We start from the raw sequence: 6,035 nt of genomic DNA on the forward strand, positions 1-6,035 counted from the left end.
CTTTTTAGTCCCTAGCCTATGTAGAAGAGAAGACATTAGTGTATATAAGAGAGACATGAAATTTTCGTAAGTGCATTTAATAAATAAAAGCATGCATTATATATATATATATATATATAAAAGATAAACAAAGATGGATCGAACACTACAACAAAAATAGTTTTTGCCGACTCTATATTACCAACGCTAGATAAAAGCGTCGGCTAAATTTTTTCTCCCCACAGTAACCGCCGACGCTTCTAGAAGCGTCGGCAAAAACATCTGCCGACGCTTTTAAGCGCCGGCTTAACGGAAAAATACTCGTCGTCGGACTTTAACCCTCCCACAACAAAACCCAATCGACCTTCTCCCTCTGCAGCCCTAAATCCCTAGCTAGCTCACGCCGACCGACTCCCAGCTCCCTCCTCAACCCTTTTCACCGATCTCAGCCATTCCCTCCGCCGAGCGACCCCAAATCGCGTTCCTCCGCCGCATCTCCTTCCCCTCCTCCCCCTCTCCGTTGGCCTCCTCTCCGTGGACATCTTCCTCTTCCTCCGCCGCAGAGCACTCACGCGGCGTTTGAAGTTTGGAGCCGGCAAGGACAGGGACAAGGCCAGGTTTGGGATCTTCTTCTCTTGCTTCGATCTTTAAATTTTGGATGTTTTGGATTTTCTCTTGTTTTTATAATCGGATTGTTTAGGGATTTTGTTGTAGTTTCTCTGTTTCATGAATTTATAATCTGGTCATTAAATTCATTTATCCGTTATAGGAGGAGTTTGTAAGATTCTACTCTCCTGGAAAGGGGCGATCCTCGCTACCGTACGAGTCTTTGCTCAGGTGAGTTCAACTGCTGACCCAAGCTTCCTCCTGTAATAATCCCCATATTCGTTTGGGGATAGTGCGGAATAAGCTGGTATTCCTCCTTCTCCTGCAGCCAAACTACCATTTCTTTTTTAATCTGGAATAAGGCATGGTTGGTTGATAGTCAAATCGATATCTAAGGGAAGAACTGGCCGAGGTCGCCTTTGTCCTGTGATTGCAGTAGTGTTTGACAAGCATGTCTTGCATTCATTCCGTGACTGGCGAAAATGGTTACTCTGCCAAAAAAAGAAAAAAAAGAAATGATTGCAGTAGTGTTTGTTCATAAACTTCAGCATATGGACTCAGAAAACAAATTTCTATGAAAGTCTAGAATATGCAAATGCTTCCAGCACGTCCACGTATAAAATCACCTGAAAGCATAGATATGCTTTTGTGACCAATTCTTCTGATGTTTCACATATTGCCTATTTAACTAGACCCTATATGTACCAGTTCAGGTAACCACCATGTAGACATCCTTTCAGTTCATGTCTATGCTTATACTAGAATCCCTTTATATGCAATTCATGTTTGAACAGAGACAGGAAAATATATTCATCTCTTATATCTCATACTAATCAGCATAAGCAGCAAGACCATATTCTTGATATAGCTGATATTGTCTAGTGGCTGATATATTAAGTAATACATATTCTTTCCTTTTGTTTAAGAACCTTCTAGTAATCATAAGTGTCTGGAGGGTTTCCATCTCAAGAAATGACCAAATACTTTTTCCTGCCACCAATTGTTTCTCACCACCATCAAACTTTTTTGAGGGCTTAAAAAGTAAATTTTTTCATTTCAATTTTTGTACATCACATGTTCTTCTTTTCAATCATAGGATTTATGTTCTAGAGTTTCATATATTATCATTTCCTTTATCACTCAATGTGTGAGAATAAAATACTTCATGCTTTTAATTGCTTAAGTTAGATTAACTTGCTATGTTACATAAATCATCTGTTCATACAAAAGATGACACTCATGTCTCATTTCAATTAATAGTAAATTCAGTCAAAGAATTGATGTGAACTTGGACAAAATCTGGGTTACCTTATTTCCTTTATCATGAAGGTATCCTCAGTGAATGATGACAAACACAATACTCAACAATTTGATATTAATGGAGCTAGTACATTAGTCAGAAATGATTTCACTTGCTGCATTAGTAAAGGACACTTTGCACCAGACATTTATCCATCATGTATAAATGTCTATTCTACTCAGTTTACAAAAAAGAAAAAAAAAAAAAAGAACAGTGAACACCAATCACTTAGCCGGCTCTTATTGTACAACTTCTGCCTATCAGACTGTGGACACAAACAGTGAACACTAATCATTCAAATTAGCCGGACAGGAACTATTAGTAGTATTATAGAATTTAACCTTTATATTTAAATTTGTTCTTGAAATATAAATTAGCCTTCAGTGATTATAGATGATAAGGAACTTCATACTCTGCATGCAAAAAGAGAAGAGAGGAGGTCGGGAGCTTAATGCAGCTTGCAAATCTCATGGGTAACTTATTAGTAGTTGTTGAAACTTCATTCTTCTACACCTCAATGTCTAGTTGGAGAAAAGGTTTGTGCTTCATCCACTGTTTGCAATTAGATGCTTGAAATTTTCTGTCTGCTCTGGCCTAATCTGCTTATTCTTTTTTTATGGATTGTGATTTATGTGGTTTGCTATGAGCTGGTTCAATAGTGATTAGGTAGTGATTTAGTGTGTTATTTGGATTTTTTCCCTGTTCTGGTGGAGCTTCTTACTCGGTAGAAGACCTGTGGATGGGTGAGAGGGTAAAGGGTGCAGGGACTTGGGGACATGGGGCTGATTCAGATGAAGTCGATGTGGCAATTTGGAATGAGGTCCAAGAGAAACAACTTGGGGTGGTTCTTGAGACACCATGCAAATGCATCAGCTTAGAACCGCGGCACAGGCCCTCACAGAGTTGGGTCTGATGCCTGATTCTCTTAAACCATTGTTTCATCTGGACTGATATTTTCACTTTGCATCCACATATATACTATCACAGCATTGTTATGTTTTTAAAACATTTTAACAGTCATGGAGTTTTGAATTTGGACTGGTTAGGCATGATCGATGTCTATTACTCATTGTAAGTCTTAAAAGTAGATGAATTAGAGAATAGCAGAGAAAATATAATTGCTTTGAATTTTCACTTTTGCTTTTACTAAACAATTTTATTTCTGTTGTCAGGGAAAAAGAATTAGTAACTATGGTACATGTTTCTATTATAAGAAATCTGGTACATGTTTCATCTGTTCTCCTATTTGCTAATGAATTATCATCACTGATTAAACAGATAGTTATAATCTGCTAATGCTATTCCTTTCTAATAACTGTTTCTTTTGCCTAATGGTGCTATCCTTGCCTGTTACATGCATAATTATATATGAATAAGAACAGAAACTTTATGTTCTTTATTTTTGTTATGTGAATTCCTTTGCTGGTAAGCTCTTAAAAATTTTCTTTTCATTTTTTCCCTTGCCCGTTTGGCAAACTTAAAACTTTTTTTTCGAGGAAAATGCTATTCCTTTCTAGCAACTGTTTCTTTTGCTACGTGGTGCTATCCTTGTTTGTTAATTGCGACTTCGAACGACCGGTGTGACCATACCAACACAAGCTACAGATCAGTAATGAAAGTTGGAAACAAGGTGTAAAAACCCTGTTAAGCTTCATATTGAGTTATATGAGCTTGATTCAGGGTTGGTTCACCCATGCATCAGTCTCAAGGGGCTGCCTTGTACCAGATCACACTAAAAGGGTTGAACATGCAATTGCGCACCGCTGAATACTTGTTTATGACTACACAAGTTCCTATTGGAGGGTTAAATATGTCCGAGTACTATGGATCTATTACCGATCACATTGCTTTGATCTTAAAATATGCTGATACATTTTGTTTATCCTTTTTCAGCAGAAGACATTAGAGAATTTCAAGAACATTATCCCATTATCTTCGCCACAGGTATCGTTTCTTTCTCCATTAATAATAATGGCTTCTTCTTTCTCAGATAGTTTTAGTTTGCAGTGAGAGATATGGGATGATTATGCTGTTAACGTACTCTTGAAGGCATGCCAGAATACACAGAAATATTGATGCAGACCTGGAAATCTTGTTCTCTTTCCTTCACCTTTCTAATTATATTTCCTTTCCCCACCGGGATTCTTCAGTTACTTTTTGTAATCAAGGATAAACAAATTTGGATGAGACCTACATGATTTTTCTTTAATTCCTTATTTCCTTTTGAACTGTCTTATAATGTTTTAGTCCTCTGTTGCAAATAATCTAAATTGAATTACATATTAACAAATGCATATGATCAGGCAATGGGGCATTAGCTTCTGTAAAAAATTGTATGTCTTTTACTTTCAAGGCTGATCACACTCTCACATGTTCGTATTCTAATTAAAATTTCTGCTGTTATTTGATAGTTACTTCTTCTGTAGAGATGGCTATGTCAACAAAAAACAACTGAATGCCTAGATATTGTGATGTTCTAGAACAACTCAAATAGATAAACTTGGAAACTTCTGCTAGAGAAAATGTTTTGATCCATATGAATTTAGTGCAGTTCTTAAGTATATCTTTATTTTTACCCATACTTAATGAATTTAATGTTAGCTTGAAGAGTGGGATTTATGCCCAAGTTTCATTCCTCATCATCCACAAATATTCCCAAGATCTCATCAGCAAAGCAAGAGGCTAAGATGGCTGCAAGTATGATTCAGATGGTGGTGAAATGGGTCCAACTTTGGTACCATTATGTTTAGTTCATGTGTAAATCCCTTGCTGCATTCTATCCAATATAAATGTCCGGTATTTACACTTGACCTGGTACAAATAATTGAGATGCTTGTTTTTGGTAATTTGGAAATTGTTCCATGCTTGGACTGGTTAATTCTTATGCAGCCTCTGACAGTACACTTACAGGAAAGCACAAGGCACCGTAAGCCTAAGCTTTAAGCCTGACTTTCCCACCTCTGAGGCTACTGAGCATCAGTATTTGGCTTTGGAGTCTTCAAGACTTTTGTATCTTTATGATCTTTTGAATTATCTCTCGATTTTTTTTACTTAAATCCTCTCCATGGCTTTCAACATGTCATGGCTTTGGGAATGTGATTATCTAGGGGATTGGATCCTCTCAGATATAGCAAGAAAAAGGGATTATTCTTGACATTTGAGGACTTCAAAGAAGGGACCAGCCTTAAAGAAGGGATTATTCTTGACATTTCAGGGATGTGTGCAGCAACTCTTTTTTTCAGTCATCCCTTAAACGCATTATTGGTGTGACAGCCTCCCATTAAACTGTTATTCTCCATCGGTGGACTGTTATTTAGCAATCTGTTGAGCAGTAAAAGGGTGAACCACTGTTACAATATTTTCATTATTTTATCGCTAATGTTATGATGATCATCATTACGGAGAAAAAGGACAAATCAACAAAAATGAAGGTGTTTTTTGACTACTTCCCTCTGCATTGGATAAAATATTATTCTTCTAATTAAGATCAATTTATGCTCTTTTATTTGTGAGAATACTGGCATGAGTTGTATGTATGGCACTAATCTTTTTATTATTTCTTTATGCAGTCGAATGGGAACCTGTAGGTATTTACTGATACCAGAAATTATGTTATAAGTAGGGATGGCTCGGCCGAGATAAGGGCAGGACTTCAACCAAGATGAGTATATTTCAAATCAGTAGCTGCACACCGGGGGTCCAAACCATCTGATTACAGAGGCATTAACATTTGTAGATGCGCAATAACGTTCCTTCTTTATGATGGGATCTACTAAGCACTGGCATTGCCGTGGGGTCTGTGACTGTCAACGTAGTCCTAAAGTCTCAAATTTATCTCCACCTTTCCGTATATAATGCCGATTTAAGGCTTGCCATCTTGTGTGATAAATGTGACTTGAGTGGTTCTTGGTCATAAGCATGTTTGGATCAGCACAGGATGGTACGTACTTCTATAAAAGAAGAAATATAACAAGAGGAATGGTTTTCTTTTGCAAGAAAAGAAAATGGTGTATCAGGTACGACCGCCGAATGATAGCCATCGACAAATTACGTCATGCACGCTGGTAGAACGGACTGTATGCGGAGTCTCATCCATGCGGTTCATCAAATAAACTCAACAGTCTCAAGAGAAGCCCTTCACATAATATGA

General features: G+C 37.4%; 1 long non-coding RNA gene across 1 annotated transcript; it reads left to right on the plus strand.

Moving 5' to 3' along the window:
* The first annotated feature begins 268 nt into the window (after positions 1 to 268).
* On the plus strand, positions 269 to 5,774 carry LOC120104863 (uncharacterized). The gene is made up of 5 exons (XR_016396443.1): positions 269 to 596; positions 749 to 816; positions 3,779 to 3,829; positions 4,487 to 5,316; positions 5,455 to 5,774. It is a non-coding gene; the product is annotated as an uncharacterized LOC120104863 (long non-coding RNA).
* Positions 5,775 to 6,035: the final 261 nt, after the last annotated feature.

Source organism: Phoenix dactylifera, chromosome 9, assembly GCF_051530095.1.
Source record: "Phoenix dactylifera cultivar Ajwa chromosome 9, Ajwa_hap1_PhDact_Kaust_v1.1, whole genome shotgun sequence".
Classification (NCBI taxonomy): domain Eukaryota; kingdom Viridiplantae; phylum Streptophyta; class Magnoliopsida; order Arecales; family Arecaceae; genus Phoenix; species Phoenix dactylifera.